A 25,895-nucleotide genomic window follows, 5' to 3' on the forward strand; every position below is an offset into this window, starting at 1 on the left:
TTACCCAAGCCACATCCTCCTTAGAACCCAAAGCCTGTGCTAATTAACACTTAACCCACCGCAATCACAGTTAACCCTGCCACCATCTCAGCACTCTTCACTGGAATTATTTTTTGTATCTATCACTCCTTCTAGACTAGCAACTCACTAAGGTCAGAGCCTGAGTCTGAATCCCATCTGAGCATTCCTGTTGCCTAGCAGTTTCAGGCACATGGTAGGAATAGAGGCAACAGATTCCATACAGCCAACCCATGCGCCACGACAGGAACTCTGCTGTTCTATGAAAAAGGAAACATATCGTGCAACCATGCCCCCTGCCCCCATCTCATACAAGTTTGCCTTTCCAATCCATGCCCCAGAGACATCAAGAGTACCTAAAGCTTGTCAGAAACTCGAATCTCAGCTCCCACCCTAGACCCACTGGATCAGGAGCTGCTTTTCTTCTTTTTTTCTTTTCTTTTCCCTTTTTTCCTTTTTTTTTTTTTTTCCCTTAAAGCCACTGGAGTCAAATCAGAACTGCAGCTGAGGTCTACACCACAGCCACAGCAATGCCAAATCCGAGCCACGTCTGCAACCTACAACATAGCTTGCGGTAACGCTGGATACTTAACCCACTGAGTGAGGCCAGGGATAAAACCCCTCACCCTAAAGGACACTATGTCAGGTTCCTAACCTGCTGAACCAAAACAGGAACTCCAGGATCTACTTTTAAACAAGGTCCCAAAACACAAACTATTGCATTTGGAGTGGATAAACAATGAGATCCCGCTGTATAGCACAGGGGACTATATCCATTCGCTTATGATGGAACATGATGGAGGATAATGTGAGAAAAATAATATATATATGTATAACTGGGTCACTTTTCTGTACAGCAGAAATTGACAGAACATTGTAAATCAACTATAATAAAAATTTTTAAAAAGAAAACAAGGTCCTTAGGGGATTTGTTCACACATTTAAAGAATTTAGAAGCACCAAAAAGCATCTTATACATCCTATATACACACCTCCTGTGACTGTCCCATCACTGCTCTAAGGATAGACCATACTCTTTGCACTTTATGTATTTTTATGTGGTCATGTGTATGTGTTTACATTTTCCACATTTTCACCAGCACTTAATAAAATAACTTCCAAAATATAGACAAGCATGTGGTTGGTTGGCATTACTACCCCTTAACTGAAGGGAATTTAAAACATCTGCTGCCCATGAGATTTTGGTAAAATCCTCTTGTGCCCTTCAACTCTTTTTCTTTGAGATGCATTCAGTCTAATAAGTAGCATTTGAGAATTTTATGACCTGTTATATGCATTTCCAAAAGGACAGTTGGGTTTTTGACACATTTCAAATTTATCATAAATATATAGCCAGACACATATTATATGCTTTTAATATAATAGAAGACTGCCATTCTTCTACATTCTTGAGGTAATCATTTAAATATCCTTAAAGTTCTGACACTCTTCTTGGGTTTAGTTGCTATAAATCAAAGAAAAAGACTTGGTTCTCCTTCCACCCATGCACCCTCACCAAAAAATCCACTATTTTTGCTTATTTGAAATGCATCAGCTAAGATTTGGAAAAAGGAAGTATGTAGATTTATCACCTGCAAAAATAGCACCAATTATTTCTTCCATCAAGACGTGAAGTATTGGGGTTCCCGTTGTAGCTCAGCGGGTTAAGAACCCAACTAGTATCCATGAGGATGTGGGTTCAATTCCTGGCCACACTCAGTGGGTTAAGGATCTGGTGTTGCCACAAGCTGAAGCATAGGTTACAGATGAGGCTTGAATCCAGTGTTGCTGTGGCTGTGGCATAGGCCAGCAGCTGTAGTTCCAATTCAACCCCTATAGGAACTTCCATGTGCTGCAGGTGCGGCCCTAAAAAGAAAAAAAAAAAAAAAGACATGGAGTATATGTCCCCACCCTCCTTGAATCTAGGGTGGCCATGTGACTTACTTTGACCCAAGGATGTGGTGGAGATGACACAATGCCAGCTCTGACACGTATGCCAACACCACATGAGCAGAGATAAGCCACCTCCACTGAACCTTGCCCAAATTCCTGACCTACAAAATGGGAACCAATAGGAATGGAACTTGTTTGAAGCCACTGAATTTTAGGGTGATTAGTTATGCAGAGATATCTGAAACAAATGTGGCCAGGTGGACATGCAATAAAATGTGAGTTGATTGGGGGGGGAGAATAAAGTCTAATCAAAAAAATCTATCATTGGGGTTGCATGCAAAATTAGTGTTATCAGTTGATCTTCCTGGCATGTTTGTCAGGGCCCTGGGATTGCATGCAACACGCCAGCTGGTTGATGTGATTGAACAAAACTTCTTGTGTAATAAATGTTCTGGCTCTTTAGGAGGCCACAGTGAGTTCTCTTCCTCCTGGCATAGAAATAGGTATGAGAGAAATGCAGGGCATCTGCTCGTTTATAAACAGTAGCTTCTGGAATTCTTATTGTGGCTCAGTGGGTTAAGAACCCACCTAGTATCCATGAGGATTCAGGCTCCAATCCCTGGCCTCTCTCATTGGGTTAAGGATCCAGCACTGCTGTGAGCTGTGGTGTAGGCTGCAGACACAGCTAGGATCCCGAGTTGCTGTGGTTGTGGTGTAGGCCAACAGCTGTAGCTCCGATTTGACCCCTAGCTTGGGAACTTCCATATACCAAAGATGCAGCTCTAAAAAAAAAACTATGTTCTCCCATGCAACAGATAGCAAAATAAAAGAACAAAAAAGGATGAAATCTCATGTTCTTCTGGGGAAAAAAACAACAACAAAAAACAGCTGAGGCTTAAAGTGCCTACCTTATTTTTCATAAGAGACCAATGGATGAATCTCAGAAAATGGAGTCCCAGCCATAAAACTGACATTGAGATAAGAAGTTGGGGTGTGGCTGTTTGGAAGGGGGTTGTAGCTCTCGGGCACAGACTAGCTCAGCCTCCCAACAGCTGTCTGCTTACATTTAAGGTGTGTAGGGCATAGCTTACTGCTTCCTTATGTGTTATCTTACACCCTTCTCCAGCTCTCAGTTCTTCAGAACCTTCACTGTGCATGATATCAGGGAGGGGCGGGGCAGTGCAGGGTACAAAGCCCAGTTAGCTAACTCCCTGCTATCACAGCTATGGTTCTGTGGACCGCTAGGTCCCCAGCAGCTAGAACAGCGCCTGACAAACAGGTGTTTGAGAAATGGTATTGAATGAATAAATTACCAAATGAATGAATGAACAGTTTTCTGTCCATGAACCTCACTTTCTCATAAAGACTGTGAGCAGGTCACAGGAAGCACAGGCTGTTAGAAGACAAACAGGAGTTCCCATCGTGGTATAGTGGTTAACGAGTCCAACTAGGAACCATGAGGTTGCGGGTTCCATCCCTGGCCTTGCTCAGTGGGTTAAGGATCTGGCATTGCCATGAGCTGTGGTGTAAGTTGCAGACGTGACTCAGATCCCGCGTTGCTGTGGCTCTGGCGCAAGCCGGTGGCTATAGCTCCGATTTGACCCCTAGCCTGGGAACCTCCATATGCCTCTGAAGCAGCCCTAGAAAAGACAAAAAAAAAAAAAAAAGGGCAAACGGGGAGTTCTCTTATGGAATGGTGGGTAAAGGATCCAGCATTTTCACTGTGGTAGCTCGGGTCTTGCTATGGATGCAGGCTTGATCCCTAGCTGGGGAACTTATGTTAGAGCATTTAGAAAAGAGAGAGAGAGAGAGAAATAAACGGACCTTCGTGGCCATCTAGTGCTGTCAGTCAGGCCCCACAGCAGATCAGAAACTTTGGGGTGGGGCCCAGCATTCTGTGTTTTAACAACAGCAGATTTTCAGTTTACAAGAGTAAGGCTTCTACAAAAGGGTAAACATTGGGCTCCATGAGGCTAGATTACACTTTAACAATTTTTAGTTGATATGCAACATTGTGTCAATTTCTGCTTAGAGCAAAGTGACCCAGTCTCATACACACACACACACATACACACACACGCATATATATATAAATTCCCTTTCTTATATTATCTTCCATCATGATCTATCCCAAGAGATGGTTCCCTGTGCTTATAGCTTATCAGTTCTAAATGTAATAGTTTGTATCTACTAACCCCAAACTCCCCATGCATCCCTTTCCTCCCTTCTCTCCTCAGCAACCACGAGTCTGTTCTCTTTGTGAGTCTGTTTCTGTTTTGCAGATAGGTTCATTTGTGCCATATTTTAGATTCTACACATAAGTGATATAATATAGTATTTGTCTTTCTCTTTCTCACTTCACTTAGTAGGAGAATCTCTAGTTGCACAAATGTTGCTGCAAATGGCATTGTTTCATTCTTTTTTGAATGAAGTAGTATTCCATGGTACACATGTACTTCAGGATAGATAACACTTTTGAGGACTTGTGCTATAAAGGGGAACAGAGAAACAGGGTGGGTGCTGAAGAGGGAAATGGAGCCAAAAGAGTCTCTGCTTTTTTTTTTGTAATAATGGAAATATTCTTGTACAAAATGAGAAGAGTCAATAAGGTACTAAGGGAGGGAGAGAAATGTGGAGCTTTGAACTCAAAATTTAAATAATTTTGAATAGGCAGCAGGGGATGGAAACTGGTGGACAAATGGAGAGGTTGGTCTTAGCAAAGATCACAGAACCCTAAATGAGCTGGAAGGCAGTTTATACAGCAAAGAAGCAACCAACTCTGGTGGCAGGGATGTGCGGACACTGTTCTGAGTGCTTCTCTTCTTGAGTGAAATTGGGGGAAGATTGTTAAGAAAGAGAATATGGGAGTTCCCGTCATGGCTCAGCGGTTAACGAACCTGACTAGAATCCATAAGGACGTGGGTTCCATCCCTGGCCTTTCTCGGTGGGTTAAGGATCTGGCGTTGTTGTGAGCTGTGGTGTAGGTCACAGACATGGCTCAGATCCTGAGTTGCTGTGGCTGTTGTGTGCTGGCAGCTGTAGCTCTGATTTGACCCCTAGCCTAGGAACTTCCATATGCCTCAGATGTGGCCCTAAAAAGCAAAAAAAAAAAAAAAAAAAGGAAGAAAGAGAATAGGGTAGAGGTGCTGGAGATTCAATGAGCCATGACAGGGTATGAAAAAATTATCTATGGGAGTGGGAGTAGAAGTGAGGGACATGGAGTAAGATGACCAGGGAATAGAGATATCCGCTTGGAGTCAGAGGGCATGAATGAAAGTGGGCACAGCTGTCCGTGTCTCTTCGGTCAAATTCTTGTGCTCAGGGACAGTCTGGTGCAGGATTGGACATCGTCAGGACTCAGGTTTTGCTGAAAGGTCATCACGAAGCAGTGAAGGGGCAGGGGCACTTGAGACCACATGCTAAAGAGTAATTCTAACAAGAGGCCATGGCATTTAAGCTAGGCAGCCTGGGACATGAAGACAGAAAGGAGCAAGGGACAGTTAAAAAGGTGGTGGGAGCATCAGTGGACTAGATCCAAGGGTCTGGCATTTATTGAAGTCAGAAAGCTACAGGAAGTGAGCAGGGAGGCCTGATTGGATGGGGTTACTCTAGTTGGCAAAGGCTGGGATGGGGATTACCCTGGCAGTTGGTAGCTGAGTGTGGAAGAGGGCTGTCTGCCACTCAAGATACTGTTGATTGTTGAATAAAAGCAAACCCCTGGAGGTGATCTAAGATCTGAGAGGTGGTCAGGATAATGGAAATATCATTTATGAAAATGATTATGAAAACTACCAAGAATTATGTTGGGAAGATTACTGAGAGAGTGACAGTGAGCCTGTAGCTAACATTTTCAGGGATCAGTACGTGGCTGCCACATGAAGCGGGAGTGGATGAGAGAATCTAAAATCATGAGTTTCAGGAGTTCCCACTGTGGTTCAGTGGGTTAAGAACCCAACTAGTAACTATGAGGATGTGGGTTCAATCCCTGGCTTCGCTCAGTGGGTTCAGGAATCCAGCACTGCCACAAGCTGCAGCATAGGTCACAGAGGCATCTTGGATCGGGTGTTGCTATGGCTGTGGCTCAGCTGCAGCTCTGATTCAACCCCTAGCCTGAGAACTTCCATATGCTGTGAGTGCAGCCCTAAAAAGAAAAAATAAATAAATAAATAAATATAAAAAGTTTCAGAGCTGTAGGGATTAGGGGCAGGAAAGAAGAAAGGTCTGAAAGTAGCAACTAGGATCAGGAAAAACATCTAACCCACCTCCCAGCCAAGTAAAGTAAGAGGTGTGAGAGAAAAACAAACAAACAAACAAGCATCAGCCATTAACTTTCCTTGGAATTAAGATAAATAGGTACTTGGCTAGACAGTCATCAACACCAGGGTCAACAAACTTTCCCAGTTAAGAGCCAGATCTAAATATTTTTGCCTTTGTGGGTCATAGAGTCTTTCTTGCAACTAATCTTCTGAGCTACTGTAGCCCAGTAGTAACTGTAGACAATATAAATGAACAGGTATTACTCTAGTTCAATAAAACTTTATGTACAAAAAATAGCTTGCAGACCAGATTAGGCCTGAAGGAAGACATCTGCTAACCTCTGACAAATACTGCTGAAAAAAGCTCAACTGGGGGAAAGCCTAATGAATGAATATAGCACATGTTTATCTAAAGACCAAAGATTTAAAAGGATTTAAATTTAGGATCCTGGTTGCAAGCAGAGTGCCCTTGGACAGTTGTAAAGTTTGGACACTGCGCAAGTCCTGAAAGCGCTGTTCACATTGGCCGCAATGTCAATGACTGCCCCAGAGATTGTGCAGGGCATAATCTGAATGGTTACATATAACAGCTCTAGTTGGAAGAAGAGTAACTGCAAGGATTTTAGTCTGATGAAATGGTAGAGAAGTTATCTCAGCTTGAGATGCTCTCCCCTCTATTTCTAGGAAAATAATAGCTACTTTTACTGAACATCTGCTTTGCATCATGCACAATATTTGGGGATATATAAATATTATCTCATAAATTTCCAGCAACCCTGTAAGGTATATATTTTCCTCTTTTGAGATTCAGAAATGCTAAGCAATTTGTCCAAAGTACCCAGCTAGTAAATATCCAATCTGAGGTTTGCCTGACATCCAATTCCTTCTATTCTTCTCCTTTCATATTGGTTACAAGGTTCTTTAAGGATGACCTAGTAAAGCATATATTAAGAAATTTTCTTCTGAAAACCTAATTAGAAATAATTACATACCTTAAAAGACACTGAAAATATGGCAGGCACACCAACAGGGAAGACAGTTCTTATTATATCAATGTCTTTATGGATTTGGATTCTGTTCAGAAAAGCTCAGACTCCAAAGGTAATTGCTGGCAGCATGCAAAATCCATCAACCTATAATTAACAAATGACAATTATTCTAATTGCCTCAGACAACATTTCTATGTTTTTAATTGTAGAACAATTTGCCAATCTCATCATTAATTGGCAGTTCATATTAGAAACATATAAAAGACAATGGGTCTTTATTTCTTTTGAGGTAACTCAAACACATTAATTGAATTTTAAAAATATAGTTTTCTTCTTTTCTCTGACCACAGGACCCCCTTCAGATGGTTCTGATTGCAGTTTCTTCTGGCCAAAGTGTATTTTCTCTGGGTAACTTAATCTTACTTTAGCACTTTAATGCATTTTCCTAACAGTTCACTTAGGCCAGATCCTTGTTTCGCTCTAGACACCCTGAGCAGGGCTCCTGTTGACTTCAAAGGGAAAATCATGGGTGCAGGGGAAAAACTAGGGATCTGGTTCCTGGTTCAAAAACCCTGCACACACTATAAAAACTCACTGGTGTCTTCCTGTGTGTTTAGGGCCAATTAATACATGTGAGTGAAGCCTTTGTATGAAACCACGCTGGCAACTTGTGAACTTGCTGGAAAGTCCAGCAGCTAATGGAAAACAAAGTTTAGTGGACCTGGCTCCCATACTGACTCCCTATTTGCTCATAGGGAGGGAGGCAGAAGAGTAAGAACTGCCTCGTAAGACAGAATGCAGCCAAGTTAGCCAATGTCTCCTCCATGTTTTCTTTCTCATCTCTCTCTCCCTCCTCCCCAACTCCATTCCTTCAACGAGCTTCCATAGGCCACCAGGGGCCAAACCTGGGGCTAGGTATTAAGGATGTTCATCACTCAAGCATCAACCCCACCCCAGCCCCAACTTGAGCTGTCATTTTCTTCTGGAATACTGGGGCAAGAGGTGAAGCCTTTACTCTGCAGCTCAGGCAACCTGACACAACTTCTCATGTTGCAGGATCTTCCTTCCCCTGGGAGCTGATGGTCACCTGGAGCTATGGGGCTTCAGCCCCATCAGGGTGAGGCTGCTTCTCTGTGTGGCCACCAGTGGAGGAGAATAGGAGGAGCAAGATGCCTTTACCTTGCCCCCTATTCCCCTTCCTACCTCTACACAAACACCATCCTCTCCATCACCTGTACTAGGCTATAAGAATTTAGTCATGGCCTGCCGGCATCTGATGGAAACTGGAAGAATAAACTTTAATAATGTCCAGCTCTTCATAGCTGTTTGTATGACTCTGACACAGAGCAGGGGGAGCACAGAAACTTCATAGCCTGACAGGGATTTCTCGCCTGGCCTTGTTTTATAGACTTCTGGGCACTCTGTTCCCAAGACCATCTCCTCCTCCAGACATAGCCCTTTGCTCTTGCCTTTGCCCAGGGGAGCCCAAGTCTGCTCCCTGGGGCACTCCACCTAGACCAATCCGATCAGAACCTCTGGATATGGAGCTGGGCATCCCTACATAATTTTTCTCTTCCCAGGTGACTTTTATGCGTAGCTGAGGGTTGAGAGCCACTGACCTGGGAGAGAGCCTGTCCTGACATCAGGCTACGGGGCAGGATGGGAGTAGGGGTGCAGGTCCCAAACCTTGAATTATTCAGTCTAGACCAGAGTTTGCAAATTGGAGGGCCACCCACAGGCAATATCCGGCCAGCAGATGTGTTTTGTTTGGCCTGGATGGGGTTTAAAAAAACTGAATTACTTGCCAACATTTATTAATGGGGATATATTACGTAAAAAAATCTGGATATCTGGCTTCTTTTAGAAAATAGGATTCTCTGGCCATCCTGGGTTTGCATTCCTATGTGACCACAACTGGCTGGAGAGAAGGAGCTGTCAGGCCCTGAGGTGCAGCGTGTGCTCTCTGGTTCACCACAGTCCTCAACACTCCCTAACGCCTCACTCATTTACCTTCTAGGCCCCTATGGCTCTGACTAATGGGGGTGGGAGCATGGAAGGAAGCCCTGTCTCCCTTTGTAATATCTATCCCATGAAGTACAATACAAGGACTGTCATCCACAAGATAAGGGTGGTGATAAACTCACCGAGATTCCTGGATTCCAGAGCATTAAGAAAGGGAACTCTTTTTTTATACACAACCTAATCTTCACAGGCCCCTGCCCACAATGGGACAGTACTTAATATTATTTTCACAGAGTGGGGTTGGTGTGAGGCCCACCCCATCTCCACCCTTACCTCCACCTCCATTTCTTTGTTTTAATCTCAGGCTTGGACTTGCATAGAAAAAAGTAAATCCCACCCCCAGACTCCCTACTCATTCAGTGATAGTAGTTACTGTTTATCAATGCCCTAGGCCCCACACCTGTCTTCCTAGGGCAGAATTTCTCAATGGCAGATTTCTGTGCCCCACCCTAGACTTACTGAATCAAATCTCTGGGGGTGGGGCCAGGTATCCACATTTGCCAGTGATATTCTTCCTTAATAAGAATCTGAGTCACAGTTAATGGCTCCACTTATTCAGTGCTTTCTTAGTATTATCATTTAATCTTCACAGAAATCCTTAAATTGGGTAGAAATAACCCCACTCTTTACCAATGAGGAAAGTGATGCACAGAGAAGTTAAGTAACTTGCTCAAGGTCACACAGTCAGTAAGTAGCGGTGCTGGGATTCTGATCATCTGTTCTAGTTGAGAAACCACATCTGTAAAATCTAAAAAGGAGAGAGGAGGAAGATTCATGAGCTCCCAGACCAAGCAGGTCAAACAGGATGGGGTAGAATTTTGTCCGTTTACAATTATAAAGCACTGACCTTACTTTCAGGAACTGGAAACTGTTTGAGGTAAAGACCAGTTAAAAGCATGTTACTCATAACATATGGTAGCATATGATTAGATGAGAAATAGATCCTGTGTCCATAGGATCTGGTCTCTGTCCCTCAGATGTCATCTTTCCACCTTCTTCCAGCTCTGTGGTCCCCCAGGTCTTTGTGCTGGGCTTAGCATGTGCTGTTCCCTCTGTCTGAAAGCCTCTCTCTCTCTTTTATTTTTAGGCCATCCTGTGGCATACGGAGTTCCTGGGCCAGGGATCAGATCTGAGCCATAGCATAGCTGCAACATACGCTACAGCTGTGGCAATGCTGGGTCCTTTAAACCCACTGTGCTGGACTGGGGATCGAACCTGGCGTCCTGGTGCTACAGAGATGCCACCCATCCCATTGTGCTACAGTGGTAACTTCTGAAAGCTCTTCTTTTAGATAAGAATCAGCATGCTTTCTCCTTAACAGGCTAGATGGTGACTCTTTTAAGCTTTGGGCACCTGACTCAGTTCTCCAATGTAACTTTGTCATTGTAGCAGGAAAGTAGCCATAGATAGTCTATAGGACTCTGAACTGTGAGTTTCCTATGATTTTTCTGTGTCACATTTTCTACTTTAAATTTGTTTTCAATCATTAAAAAATGTACACCCTAAAAAAAAAAAAAGAGTTCTTATGGTAGCTCAGTGGTAATGAAGCCGACTAGTATTCATGAGGACACGGATTTGATCCCTGCCCTTGCTCAGTGGGCTAAGGATCCTGCACTGCCTTGAGCTGTGGTTTAGGTAGCAGACATGGCTCGGATCTGGTGTTGCTGTGGCTGTAGTGTAGGCTGGCACCTCTGATTTGACCCCCTAGCCCAGTAACTTCCATATGCTGTAGGTGCAGCCCTAAAAACAAAAAACAAAAACCAAAACACTTCAACCAGTCTTACACAGACTGCACAAAAACTGGTCTGAGGTAGAGTTTAGCGAAGGACCATCATATGCCACCCTCTGCCTTAAATCTCCTCCTGGGGAGCTCTTGCTTGTGCCTCCAGCTCAGCTCAGCTTTGCAGAGGCCTTTTCTGCTCCCCGCAGCTTATGCTTTCTCTCCCCCATCTCTCTCACCTTTTAAAATGACTCAATAACACATATTTACTGTTTTAATATTTTCCCGCTTGTACATCAGTGTATGGGCTCAATGTGGGACTCCCTCTGCTAGAACACACCTTCTATGAAGCCAGGGATGTGGTCTGTATTCTTGGCTATATCCTCACTGTCTAAACGTCACTTACTGATGCTCATAGGGTGAGAACTTGGACAAAGGACTACACAAAACTGTCCCGCAGTGCAACTCACAGCTCCTTCAACTTGTCTCTTGCAAACCTTTCATTAGGCTGAGCTCAGTGTCTGTGGAAGTAAAATATTACCCAGTCACTGCTCACAGGGATGATAAGTCATAGGACAAGAAACCCCGAAACCAACGACAACCTGATTTTTCTTATTTAAATACCAGTCATGGTTACAATGGAACAATGGCCATAATTCTCAGAGTTAGGCACACTTATTTTTCAGAGAGCAGAAATTTCATCTTGGGCTTCAACTAAGGGTTTCCACATTTCCTTAGGAAAAGCTTAAACAACCAAGGCTCAGGATTTTCTCTCATGTAAACAAATACGATAGTGAGCAACTCTCAAATGCTGTGCCTTGTGGGGGAGCAAAGGAAATGGACTTTTTACAAACTGGCCTTGGCACATATATGTGAGAACAAACTTGTGCTGTTAAAGCTGTTGTGAGCGGGGGGTATCGGGCCCCATGATCACAGAAGAAGGTTTCCCTGAGGCCCTTGGGATCAGCCAAGCAGCCCAGATGGGCAAACACAGTGATGCTCATCTCTTTGAGAGAAATTTTCCGTAATTCACAATCTTTCCTTTTTTTTTTGTCTTTTTCTTTTTTTCAGGGCTGCACTCAAAGCATATGTAGGTTCCCAGGCTAGGGGTCTAATCAGAGCTGTTGCTGCCACCCTACACTGCAGCCACAGCAACGCCAGATCCAAGCCACATCTTCGACCTGCAGCACAGCTCATGGCAATGCCAGATCTTTAACCCACTGAAAGAGGCCAGGGATTGAACCCGCAACCCCACGGTTCCTAGTCGGATTCGTTTCTGCTGTGCCAAGATGGGAACTCCCACAATCTTTCCATTTTAAGCTGCAATTTTTCCTTCCCACTGAGAACACCCGGGAGAGACCATGGTCCTCCCAACTGCAGAATGAAAGTTGGATGAGGGCGGATTTCAGCATCTCAGGGTGTGCACCCTGGTGAAGACTACACAGGTGACAGTCACCAGGTCCCTGGTGCTGTCAGCCCTGTCAGTATGATACCGAGTAGTTCATAAAGGATAATTCCTCGGAATCGTCAGGCTGAAGGGGATTTTGTAAACAAACAAACAAACAAACTAATAAAATCATAGCCATGGTTCTACCCCAGAGAAAGCTGAGGCAGAGGGCTGGATGCTGTGTTCTGGGAGCATCTATTTCAGACATCAAGTCCCAAAGGGCCGTGTGTGGCATTAGAGCAAAGCTGGCAATGCCTAAATGCAGGATTCTGAAGTTAAGATCTCCCCTTGCCTTGGCAGAGAACCCTGCAGCATTAACTCAAAGCATTAACCATGTTTCATTCATCTCATTAATTATAAGTCATTAAAATGATTCAAGGATCCCTCCTTGCTACTCGGGGCCTGGCGTTTAACTGAGCTTCAATTGAGCCTTTACCACATACAAGACACTAGGCTGATGGAGGAGGGCAGCAGTTGGGAATGTAACTTAATGAAGAAAACAGGAGGGTCTCCTCCAGGCTGAGTTCCCAACTGAGAGAAAGGATGTATGTGTGGGATAATATATTTAGGTATTTAGATACTTAGAATTGGGAATTTAATGCAAGTGTCATCATCACTGGAAAAAAGTCAAGTAAACTACCCCCCACTGGCCACCAATGACTATTGTTTTGTTTTTATTTTTTATTTTTTAAAGTGGGGAAGAGGTGAGATAGGGGTTGCAATTTTATTTTATTTATTTATTTTTGCTTTTTAGGGCCGCACTGGTGGCATACAGAGGTTCCTAGGCTAGGGGTATAATCAGGGTCACAGCTGCTGGCCTGTGTCACAGCCACAGCAGCGCCAGATCCAAGTCATGTCTGCGACCTACACCACAGGTCATGGCAATGATGGATCTTTAACCCACTGAGCGAGGCCAGGGATTGAACCCGAAACTTCATGGTTTCTAGTCGGATTCGTTTTTGCTGTGCCATGATGGGAACTACCAACTATTGCTTATTGAAGACATAATTTGTCTTACCTTGTTTAATTCTCACAGGCAACCAATAAAGTAGTTTCTCTTTTTGCCCCAATTTATAGATGAGGCAGCCAAGGATCAGATGTATTAAAGAAAAAGGTGTTAGTTCACATAGCTGGTAAATGGCTAAGCTGGGGATCAAACTACGGTCGGTCTAAAGGCCATGTACCTGACCACTACATCTTTTTGATAGTGCTCCTCCTGGGCATAAAGGTTTTTACTTTTCTTCTGTAACTCCACCCTGCAGTCTTATTTCCAAGAGCTGTGATTTTACCATTAGAGATACATTGTTTGGGGGAAACTAGGTTTCCTGGTAAACTATAAATACCCCCCTCAGAGGAATTGTCTTTATGAACTGCTCAGGGTCATACTGATAAGGGAAGCATAGAAAGAATGGGCTGAGAGGTAGGAACAGTTTAGAGAGTGGTCCTCAGAGGAGTCCCTCACAAAGCTTGCAGTTTGGGGTTCCTGGGGCATCTGGCCATAGGATAGGGGAGGGAACAGAGATGAGCCTTTCCCTCTACACTGGGCTTCAGGCCATCACCACTGTGTTCTCACCTTCTTCCTGGCATCCAGATCTGCTACATTTACCTGCCTCCTTTAGAACAGGTGTGGACTCACTGAGTCAGACCAAGGAACTCTGAGCAGAAATGAGACGAGGCTAAGATGGAGAATCCTGGGTCCCTAAGCAAGTCGGTGCCTAGACCCTTGTGCTGCCCCCTCCAATGAACTATGACATGAGTGGGGAATAAACTTCATGTGTTAAGCCATTAAACTCTGGGGACTGTTTGTTACAACAGATAATTACCAAACTACACATTCTATGTTTTCCCTACAATCTTGCCCCTTTCACCCGCCAACCCTTGGCTATCATCTTCACGTGTCATGTGGAAATAAATGTCTATTTACTTAAAGTTGACTATAACAGGTGCACTGGGTTGGATAGTGTCCCCCTCCCCCATAAATTCACATCCATTCCAGAACCTCAGAATTAGATCTTATTTGGAAACAGAGTCTTTGCAGATGTAATTTGTTTAGATGAGGTCATATTTGGACTATAGTGGGTCTTTGACCCAATCTGACTGGTGTCCTTACAGGAAGATGAGAAGAGACACAACCAGATACACACAGGGAGAGTACCAGGTAAGGATGGGGACAGAGATTGCAGAGATGTACGTACAGACCCAGGAGTGGCAAGGGTAACCGGCAATGCAGAAGTCAAGAGAAGGAATGACATTTTCCCCTAGAGCCTTTGGTGACAGCATGGCCCTGCTGGTACCTTCATTTAGAGCTTCTAGCCTCTAGAAGTATAAGAGAATAAATTCCTGCTGTTGAAAGCCACCAAGTTTGTGGTAATTTGTTATTGCGGCCTTAGGAAACCAAATACACAAGGGAGTCAGCCATCATCACTTGCATTTGACAGAGATTCAAATGCTCTCAGGTCAGTAGGACATGTTTATAGTGAGGGAAAGGGAAGGCTTTAGGTGTGCCCTGATGGTTGGCCCAAGAAAGGTGGGGGATGGTTAACTAGAAGTGGGGCCATTGATGTGATTTGAAAGTATATGTAGCTTTCTCTTTTTAGTCCTGAGCTGAGGGTGGGAGCAAAAAATAGAGCTGTTGGTGGCCACTGAGGCTTGACTGTCCTGGGCTGATGATCTCAGAGGTTGTGTTTTGGCTTCCTGAATGAATCTTGGAATTAGAGGCTGTGATTAGGCTTCCTAGGGTGGTTGCTGCAGAGGCTGTGGGTCAGAATTCCATCTACATATATATAATTCTTACCATTGTCCATTTGTATATTCGATTGGGGTTGAAACCTTTTAAGGCCAATATCCTCTGAGACATTATTGATCCCCACCAGCGCCTCCAAAGCATCTCCATGGACATCACTTACCTGCCTGTCTCTTCTAAATCTTTCATAATTTCCTGCCTTCTTCCTCTTCCTCCCTCTCTCCTCCTCTTCCTTCTTTTTCTCTCCCTCCTCTGCCTGCTTTTTTGTCATGCTTTTGTTTTCTTTTTCTTTATTCCTAGAAAGTAAGTTCTTTAGGGAAAGTATCCTCATTAAGAAACCATCAAAAAAAAAAAAAAATTGGAATTCCCATCTAGGCTCAGTAGGTTAAGAACCTGATATAGTCTCTGTGAGGATGCAGGTTCAAACCCTGGCCTCACTCAGTGGGTTAAAGATCTGGTGTTGCTGTGGCATAGATCAAAGATGTGGCTTGGATCCAGTGTTGCCAAGGCTATGGTGTAGGCCTCAGCTTCAGCTCCACTTTGACTCCTAGCCTGGTAACTTCCATATGCCACAGGTATGGCCATAAAAAGAAAAAAGAAGAGTTCCCGTCGTTGCTCAGTGGTTAACGAATCCAACTAGGAACCATGAGGTTGTGGGTTCGATCCCTGGCCTTGCTCAGTGGGTTAAGGATCTGGCATTGCTGTGAGCTGTGGTGTAGGTCACAGATGCGGCTCGAATCCCGAGTTGCTGTGGCTCTGGCTTAGACCAATGGCTACAGCTCTGATTGGACCCCTAGCCTGGGAACCTCCAAATGTTGCAGGAGCAGCCCTAGAAAAGGCAAAAAGACAAAACAAACAAACAAAAAAAAAGCCATAAAAAATAATAAAAATGATAATAATAGCTAACATTTACTGAATACTCACTAAGATACCAGAAATGTACATTTTCCATTGACTCCTTTCAACAATGCTGTGAGATATTAGTTATGGTTTGCAGATGAAGGAAAAAAAGCTCAGAGTAATTAGGCAATTGGAGTACTCTTTTTCAAGCTGTTGACAAAGATCTCTCTCTTTTAATTCCTCAAACTGCCGTCTAGTAATCTTCTCTTTGTAGAACTGTAATCGCCATCTTATTATGATGATTATCTTATTACTATTATTTATTTTTGTTAAGTTTCTCCAAAACCTTTTCAATGTATTTCTTACAAAACAGAAATTTTTTTTTTTTTTTTTTTTTTTTTTGTGATACAGTAATGGTTAAGATGGGAAGGGATAGTGTTAAAGGCATTTTGGAAGGAACACTGTCCATTTAAACAATGAATTTTAATTTCCAAAAGCTGATACAATGTAACCTCGAAGCAAAGAGCTGATAAAAAGCAATTTTACGGCAAGCACTTTATTTGGTCATTACAGATTTACATTTAGATCGAATCAGCAAAACAAACTATTAAGCAGCATTGAAAATCGATGTGAAATGGGTTTCTGTGTGACTTGCCCACTCATGAGCTGGAGTTTGACAAAAAACAGGTGCTTCATTGGAATCCAATTAGAAAGATTGGTTCAATACAACCCCAAATTGATTACTCATAATTCACATCACAAATACAGTAGTCATGTCCAAGTCTGCCCTCTAAAGAACATGGTCATCTATTTTATTTTATTTTATTTTTATTTTTTTATTCCGAAGTCTTATTTTTTAATTTAATTTTTTATTTTTTTTGCTTTTTAGGGCCGTACCCATAGCATATGGAGGTTCCCAGGCTAGGAGTCAAATTGCAGCTACAGCTGCCAGCCTACGCCACAGCCACAGCAACACAGGATCCATCTGTGACCTACACCAGCTCATGGCAATGCCAGATCCTTGACCCACCAAGCAAGGCCAGGGATCGAACTCGCAACCTCATAGTTCCTAGTCAGATTCATTTCTGCTGCGCCACAAATGGAGTTCCTTGGTCATCTATTTTACGAATGTACATTTTCCAAGTCTTTTAGATGACTTAAAAAAAAAAAAAAAGAATTCTAGTCACCCCCTCTCTCCCCACCACCTGCCTATCTTTTCTCACGCTATAGTATGCAAAATTAGGTTTGGTTACCTTTGGCAAGAAGAACCAGCTAAACACATTTGTTCATTAACACAACAAAAAAATTGCTGAGTGCATGTTATGGGCCCATCTATGTGCTAGATACCATGGTGGCCACTAAATGGATCACACTCCAAACTCATAATCTTGGAGAAAAGATCAGGAATGTGCCAAAGAACCCAGAAAATGATTTGAGTTATTTCAATAATGTGCTCAAATTCTTTGACATTGGAGATTCTCCTCCCCTTCTCTTGAATCTAGCGTGTGCTGACTCTGGGTGATAAGGTAAGATAGAAGTGATGTTTTGCAGGGTTCAAGCGTGCCACTAAGAGCATCCCTTTTGGTCTACTGGAGCCCTGAGCTGCCAGGTTAATATTTCAGCTACCCTGAGGGCCACAGGCTGTGAAGAAGCCCAAGATGGGCAGGTTGGGGAGCTTCGTGGAGAGACTGAGCAAGAGAACCCACCAACTCAGGTGAGCTTCCAATGAACGAAGATATGCCATCCCTGCTATGCCTTGATCACATTTTTGAGCTAGAGAAATATAATAATAAATTTTGAGTTAAGCCACTAAATATTGGTGTAGTTTGTCATGCGGCAAGAGATAAGTAGAAATGCTGAATGTCAATACAAAGGGATAAATGAGGACCGTGAGAAATCAGAAGAAAAATCCATTTCTAGCCTTAACGATGGTGGGAGGAAACAGGGAAGATTTCAAGAAAGTAGTGACATTTGAGTTAAGTTTGGAAAACTTGAGGATGAGGAAACTCAGAGATGAGAGGATGAGGACAGTCCAGGCAGAGAAAACAACGCTCTTGTGAGAAGGTGAAATGGGCACAAAGGTGAGAAGGTGTCTGCTGAATGTGGGGAAAATGGAGTGGTCCATCTTGACAGAAGAAAAAAGGTTGCAAATGAGATTTGTTTGGATATGAACAAAAGAGAGGCTAGAGTCAAATACCACATCACCGAAGACCTTAATGACAGAGTGAGGAGCTAGATTCAATTAAATGGATAAGGAGGCATCATCCACTATTTTGAAGAGAAAACTGATGTTGTTAACCCTGTGCCATGGAGGAAGTGAATCCAGTCAGATTGGAAGTGGGAGGTGATGAAAGGAAGAAGGTCTGCTATGTAGGTCCAGCAGATGGAGATTTGAAGTTTCATCCTGACGTCTCATCCGGTAGAGGTGGGGTACTAGAAGTTATGGACTAGCAAGAGGACTAATGGCTCCCAGAAACATCCACGTACTAATTCCTAGACTCTATGCATAGGATAACTTAGGTGGTAGAAGGGACTTTGCAGATATAACCAATGGTAAGGACTTTGAGATGAGAAGATGATCCTGGATTACCCGGATGGGCCCACTTTAATCACATGCATCCTTAAAATGGAGAGCCTTTTCAAGTTGTGGTCACACAGAGATGTGACCATGGAAGAAGGGTCCCAGGGATGGGAACAGGATGAGAACTTGACTTGCCATTACTTTGAAGATAGAGGAAACGGTGCTGTGAGCCAAGGAATGTGGCATTTGTAGAAGCTAGGAAGGGCTATCAGCTTGCAATCAGAAAAAAAGTCTGCAACCTTGATCCTAAAACTGTGAAGAACCAAACTTTGCCAACAAGCCAGAAGAGCAAGGGAACAAACCCTCCCTTGGAACCTCCAGAAAGGAATGCAGCCCTGCTGACAGCTTAATTTTAACCGCATGAGATTTTAGCTTCCATTTCTAAATTCTAGAACTGAAAAAATGATATGTGCGTGTTTAAGCTGCTAAGTTTGTGGTGATTTGTTACGGCAAGAGTAGAAAATGAGTAAATATCTGAGTGATATTGACAGAGCACCAAGAGTTGTCAGGTCTCTCATGAACTTCATCTTCCTTTAGGCTATGGTTCTATTTTCCTGCGATGGGGAAACATTTCTGTCTGGGTGTGGCCTCTACCCACCTGGATGATGTTGAACAAGTTACTTAACCTCCCTGATCTTTGGTTGCCTCCTCTGTTAAACGAGGGGACTGAACAAGGACAGTTGCTCCAAACAATTTTTTTTTTTACCATGACATGCTTGGTAGAATATGTTCCCATCTGCCAGGCATGCATGGGCATAATCTGAGTTTGAGGAAATTTCCAAAGTTCTAGAGATAGCATTTTTTCCTCTCCTCATCAAGAAATCATCTCAAATAAAATTATGCTTTAACAGGAATAACCGTATACTTATTGCAATTTATTGAGCTTAGATGCTGGGCATGACATTTTATCTATGTATGTTCTCATATTTTACAATGGAGGCACAGAATTTCATTAATATAACAGAAGGTCAGAAACAGATCATATATTTTATAAGTATCAAGAGTGAATTGTTACTATTAGTGTCACAATAATAATAGCAGTAGAAACATCAAAATTAGTTGTTGGTCACGTCCTTCCTGGTACTAACATAGAACAGTTTTAGAAGGTGAAGAGTGGCCTGAATCAGTTGAGGGTGAACCACTTTTAGTTGAGAAGGTGGATGGATGGTGAAGGGGGGAAAAAGTTTTCTAAACCTTAAAAAAAAATCCCCCTCTACCCACCATACCCCCACTGTCAGAACAAACAGCATGAACACATCCTTAATATGGAAATTATTAGCCTTGTAATTATTTCATTAGAAAATGATACTCAAAATGTGATCCTAACTTTGTGGAGGGGACAAGGGCCAAGGACCTTCTAGTAACTCTTTTTTTTTTTTTGTCTTTTTTTAGGGCCGCACCAATGGCATATGGAGGTTCCCAGGCTAGGGGTCCAATCAGAGCTGTAGCCACCAGCCTACACCACAGCCACAGCCATACTGGATCCAAGCTGCGTCTGGGACCTACACCACAGCTCATGGCAACACTGGAACCCTGACCCACTGAGCCAGGCCAGGGATTGAACCCGCAACCTCATGGTTCCTAGTCAGATTCATTTCTGCTGCATCACGATGGGAACTCCAATAATTTTTAATGAATTTCTTACTGAATAAGTAAGCCGAAAGGAAGTAGCAAGGAGCCCAGCAATATCGACCACAGACCGACCTGAGTTGTGGAATATTTAATGATCCAGGAGCTGTTTCATGATGAACAGCTGTGCAGGGAAAAATTCTAAATCTGAACATTTCAATATTTTCAAGGTAGTTCAATTTGAGTTAGGCATTGTGGCACAAGGCACGTGAATTTCTCAAAAAAGAGCCAAGAAGTTGCTGAAGGAGGAAAGCCCTTATGTAGTATAACAGCACCATTAAGGTTGTGGGTCCCTGGGGTCAGATACCCCTGTGTGTACATCTGGGTTCTACTAGTGACTATGAGTATGACATGGGGTAAGTTACCTCTCTCAACTTTAGTAGCCTCATTGGTAATGTGAGACTCACACCTCTTTCTTCATGTTCTGAGGGTTTAGACTGATGCCTGGTGGGCATTAAGGCCTCACTATCAGTTCTCACTATGGTTAATAAGACCACAGACACCACAAGGAAAAACCTGCCAAGTGGACTAGATTGTTTCATGATATGCATTATATTAATGAAATTCCTTGCCTACTTTGTGAAATATTAGGGCTCCTCTACATAAAATTCCAAACCCTGCTTCTATGCTTCTAAGTACCTTTTTGGAATGGCTTTCATGTGTCATTTCCATATTTATTTTTCAGCCACACCCACAGCATATGGAAGACCCTGGACCAGGGATCAAATCTGAGATAAAGCTGTGACCTACGCCAAGGCTGCGGCAATGCTGGATCCTGACACATTGTGCCAGGCTGGGGAATGAACCCATACAGCCGCAGAGACAAAGGTGGATTCTTAACCTGCTGTGCCATGCCAGGAACTCTCATTTCTGTCTTTTATTCTAATCTTTAGAATGTCTGAATTGAGTATATATATATATATATATATATATATATTTTTTTTTTTTTTTTTAGGGCAGCACCCACAGCCTTTGCAGGTTCCCAGGCTAGGGGTTGAATTGGAGCTACAGCTGCTGGCCTACACCACAGCCATAGCGACACCACGTCTACCACAGCTCACAGCAACACTGGAGCCTTAACCCGCTGAGTGAGGTCAGGGATCAAGCCTGCGTCCTCATGGATATTAGTCAGATTTGTTTCCGCTAAGGCCACGATAGGAACTCCTGTGCTGAGCAGACTTTTTGAGGACAGGATTACACTGAGCACTCTTGGTCCGGTTCTCAGAGCACAGGACATGTTTTTTGTTGGAACTCTGAGGGGTCCAGGTTAGAAGACCTTTCCCCCCATTCCATAGTGACTTGTGGTAGAGATAATACAGATAACTAGCCCAGGGAAAGGGCTTTTTTTTTCAAGTACATGACATTGGTAGTTCTAAACTGATGTTTGAGACATGAAATAATTAGAATAACACAAGGAGTCTCTGGTAGGAGTGACTCCAAGTGGTTGCCTTGCTTTCTATTAGCACTGGTGAAATTTGAATCATGCAAAGAAATGCATTTGGATGAGGATTCAAGGGCGATGGGCTCTAACCCTTGCTTTGCCACAAATAGTTATGTGACCTTGGGCAACTCACTTGCCTTTTCTGGGCTTTGTATTTCTCCTCTGTAAAAGGACTAGATCAGTGCTTCCCTTTCTGTTACACACAAAATACCAGTGGTTTGCAACACAGTTTAGGTAATTTTATTACGTATTTAATATTTACCTGGGAAATCCACTATGTATATCACCTTCATGATTTCATGGATACGGTTTTAAAAATGGGCAAAATTGTTTAAGTTTAGAAAGAAGCAAAAACAGATAACATTTTATATTAGAGACTGGTTTGATTTTCTAAGGTGTGTATCCCAGCTGATGACCTTGACTATGTTTATTAGTCATGTTATTTTTTCCATTTTATGATGTTCTGACATCTCGGGGGCTTGCAGAGCTAGGGAGGGACTGCACCTATAGGGTTAGTTAATTCCTAGAGAGGGCAAACAACTTGCCTGAGAGCATACCTTTCATGAGCAAATCTACCCATCCTGAGTCCAAATGGCTTACTTGTTCCCTTTTATGAGCCCCCTGCTGGATGGGACATCATCCCCTGCCTAAGTCACCCCAGAGCCAGGTAGTGGAAAACTAGGAACCACTCTTTTAGTTTAAAATTGTTCAAACTATCCAATCCTAAACCTGCTCAGCTTGTCTACCCTAAACTCAGCCCTTCTACAGGAAACTGCAATCAAGGCCCTGGCCCATCTTTTTTCTCATTTGGCCTCTTGACCCATGCTGCTGCTTCCCTGTATAGCCCTGCATGGTGTGGCCACCACACCTTGCTCTTAGGAACCATGAGAAACAAACCATCTTTTCAAGGGCAATTGTCTCCTGATTTACTCTTATGGTATATGGATTCAAGCTCAATTTAAAAAAAATGTCCTCTTGACTACAGTTTCTCTCCTAATTCATAATTATCCTGCAAGATTCAGTTTAAATGTCTCCTCTTCATGCAAACTTTTTACATGCCTTGCCTATTTAAATACTGGTTTAAATGGGGGAAGTGATTAAGAAAAAGAAACACAGAATTCCCGTTGTGGCTCAGTGGTTAATGAATCCGACTAGGAACCATGACGCTGTGGGTTCCATCCCTGCCCTTGTTCAGTGGGTTAAGGATCCGGCATTGCCGTGAGCTGTGGTGTAGGTCGCAGACGAGGGTTCGGATCCCGAGTTGCTGTGGCTCTGCTATAGGGCAGTGGCTACAGCTCCGGTTAGACCCCTAGCCTGGGAACCTCCATATACTGCAGGAGCAGCCCAAGAAAAGGTAAAAAGACAAAAACAAACAAACAGACAAAAAAAAACAAAAACAAAAAAAAACCCCAAAAAACAAAAAAAAAGAAAGAAAGAAAAAGAAAAGAAAAGAAAAAGAAACACATTTGGGAGACCCCGCTCTACTGCCTGTGAAACTTGCCATTTGACACTTTGCTTCTCCTCCTTCCCACCTTGATCTGAGAGTTGGTAGGCAAAGGCTACCAACTTTGGGCTTCAGCAAAAACAAAATCCCAAATGTGTTTTTTTTGCTTCAACTTTTCCCACAAATTTCCTTGGGGGTAAGTTTTGTTTTGTATTGTTTTTGTTGTTTGTTTTTTTTTTAAGGAGAGAGAGAAGGGGAGGGAGAAGAGACTCTGTTTTCCAGGCGGAGCCACTGCTTTTCAAAGATCTGGGGACAGATGAGTTTGGCAGTCAAGTGTGGTTCTTTTTCTTTTCTTTTTTTTTTCTTTTTTCCCTATTAGCTTACACTGAAAAGATAACTATTTCTCATCAAAGCCCATGACTTTCAGAAAAGCCTGAATCCAAAAATGCCCATCTGAAGGGCCATGTTTTAAAAAAATTTAGCACATGGGAGTTCCCGTCGTGGCGCAGTGGTTAACGAATCTGACTAGGAACCATGAGGTTGCGGGTTCGGTCCCTGCCCTTGCTCAGTGGGTTGACGATCCGGTGTTGCCGTGAGCTGTGGTGTAGGTTGCAGACGCGGCTCGGATCCCGCGTTGCTGTGGCTCTGGCGTAGGCCGGTGGCTACAGCTCCGATTGGACCCCTAGCCTGGGAACCTCCATGTGCCGAGGGAGCAGCCCAAGAAATAGCAACAACAACAACAACAAAAAAAAAATTTTAGCAGATATCGACTCTTTGAAAGATTAACTGAGAGCTTTGATAGCTGGTTTCATCAGCCTGGGGAGGGGAAAACCAACCTTACTATTTCTACTTATCTATCCATATCATGTCTATGCTAATTGTCTATTATCTTTTTCTTTGAAAGGTACAGTAGCCCCACTCATGAAAGAGATTCCTAGAAACAGTGACTAACTGTAATGATGCGTGGACGATAAGACAAGACTCTCCCTACCCTTTATTCTGGTAAAGAAAGCCACACTCAAACCATGATCTTGAAGAGCATCTTCCTGGTAAGTGAAGGGAGGATCAGTTAGTAGTCAAATAGTGGATAGAATTAAAGGAGGTGAGGAATAGGGCAGGGGGGTCACTCTTCCTTCTACGCTAGGGAGATTCTAGTGCTTCTTAAGCTGTAATGTACACAGAAATCACCTGGACCCCTTGTTAACATGCAGATTACAGTCCAGCAGAATGGAGGGGAGCCCAGAATCCTGCATTTCTTATTATTTTTTTCTATTTATGGCTGTGCCTGTGGTACATGGGAGTTCTGGGGCCAGTAGTCAAATCGGAGCTGCAGCTAATGCCTACGCCATAGCCATGGCAACGCCAGATCAGAGCTGTATCTGTGACCTAGACTGCAGCAATGCCAGATCCTCAACCCACTGCATGAGGACAGGGATCGAACCTGCATCCTCACAGAGATGATGTCAGGTCCTTAACTCGCTGAACCACAATGGGGTTTTGAATCCAAAAATGCCCATCTGAAGGGCCATGTTTTAAAAAATTTTAGCGGATGTTGATTCTGCCATGATCCTGCATTTCTAATAAGCACCTAGGTGATGTTAATGCTGCTGGACCAGGGACCGCAAGTGGCAAGTAATATCTGTGACTTCCTAAGTATCTTCAAAACTGCGATCAAAAGAAGTTCCTGAAAGTTGATACCTTGGGCTTTTGTTTTATTTATTTATTTATTTATTTATTTATTTATTATCTTTATTAATGTATAGTTGATTTACAGTGCTTTGTCAATTTCTGCTGTATACAAAAGTGACCCAGTTATTTACATACACATATATATATATACATTCTTTTTCTCACATGAACTTCGATTATGTTCTCTCTCCCAAGAGATTGGATGTAGTTCCCTGTGCTGTACGATAAAATGTCATTGCTTATCCATTCTAAATGTAATAATTTTGGCTTTTTTTTTTTTTTGGCTGGTCCTAGTTACATAGTAATGATAGCAACAACAGTGACAACTGACATTGATGGAGGGCTCAGTATTCAAAGGGCAAGCCTAACCTACCTATAACTGTTACATTAACTGTTACTCATAAAAGTACCACCTATGGTTTGGAGACACTAAAGAAATTGCCGGATGTCTCTTTGCTAGTAAGGAGAGCAATAACTTACACACTGTCTGGCTCTACAGGTGGGCTCCTAAATTTGACTGTCTCTCATTTTCCATTGTCTTATTTTAGGTTCAATGAAGCCAAGCATGCAAAGGTTGACATTTGCTTTTTAAAAAAGGAGCATTTTCCTCATGCTACAGGGCTAAGCCACTAGTGCAAATTCATCCATGAAATCGGATGGTAAGTACAGGCAGACAATGAGTGACACATAGGCAAAAACTCAACTGATAGTGGCCTACTGGCTTAAGCTGCACTAGTAGCAAAGTGCAGTGACTTTTTATCCTGCAAAGCAGATACTAGATTAGGAGACGGTTACCACCATAATATGAGGTGAAGAGATTAGAAAAATGTATCTATTATATATTTTTACATCAAAATTATGTTATCTTCCTCGAACAAAAAAGAAAATGCCTGGAAATGATACAAAAAGTACAATCAATAGAAGAAAACATTAGATAAATTGGACTTCATTGAAATTAAAAATGTACATACTTCCAATGGCACCATTAAGAAAGTGAAGTGACTTAGAAAAAATATTTGCAAATCAACTCTCTGACAAAGGACTTGTATCTTTACAACTCAGTAATAACACAATTAAATAGTGACCAAATGATCTGAATACACATTTCACCAAAGGAGATATACAGACGACAAATAAGCACATGAAAAGACATTAATATCATTAGGCATGAGGGAAATGCAGA

General features: G+C 42.8%; 1 protein-coding gene across 6 annotated transcripts in view; it reads right to left on the bottom strand.

Moving 5' to 3' along the window:
• LRIG1 (leucine rich repeats and immunoglobulin like domains 1) overlaps positions 1-25,895 on the bottom strand; it is a 618,703-nt gene that overhangs the window by 124,027 nt on the left and 468,781 nt on the right. For 2 of the 6 annotated variants that reach the window (XM_084988952.1, XM_084988953.1), the window contains 2 exons: positions 9,638-9,926; positions 7,160-7,300 (listed from right to left, as the gene is read on the bottom strand). The gene's annotated coding sequence lies outside the window, so the exon portion shown is untranslated. The remainder of the gene's footprint in view (positions 1-7,159; positions 7,301-9,637; positions 9,927-25,895) is intronic. The other 4 variants (XM_084988944.1, XM_084988950.1, XM_084988949.1 and 1 more) reach the window with 2 other exon arrangements.

This window comes from Sus scrofa, chromosome 13, assembly GCF_054392235.1.
Source record: "Sus scrofa isolate SSC_HxYL_T2T_F1_AM1 chromosome 13, Sscrofa_HxYL_maternal_Yorkshire_Landrace_v2.0, whole genome shotgun sequence".
NCBI lineage: Eukaryota > Metazoa > Chordata > Mammalia > Artiodactyla > Suidae > Sus > Sus scrofa.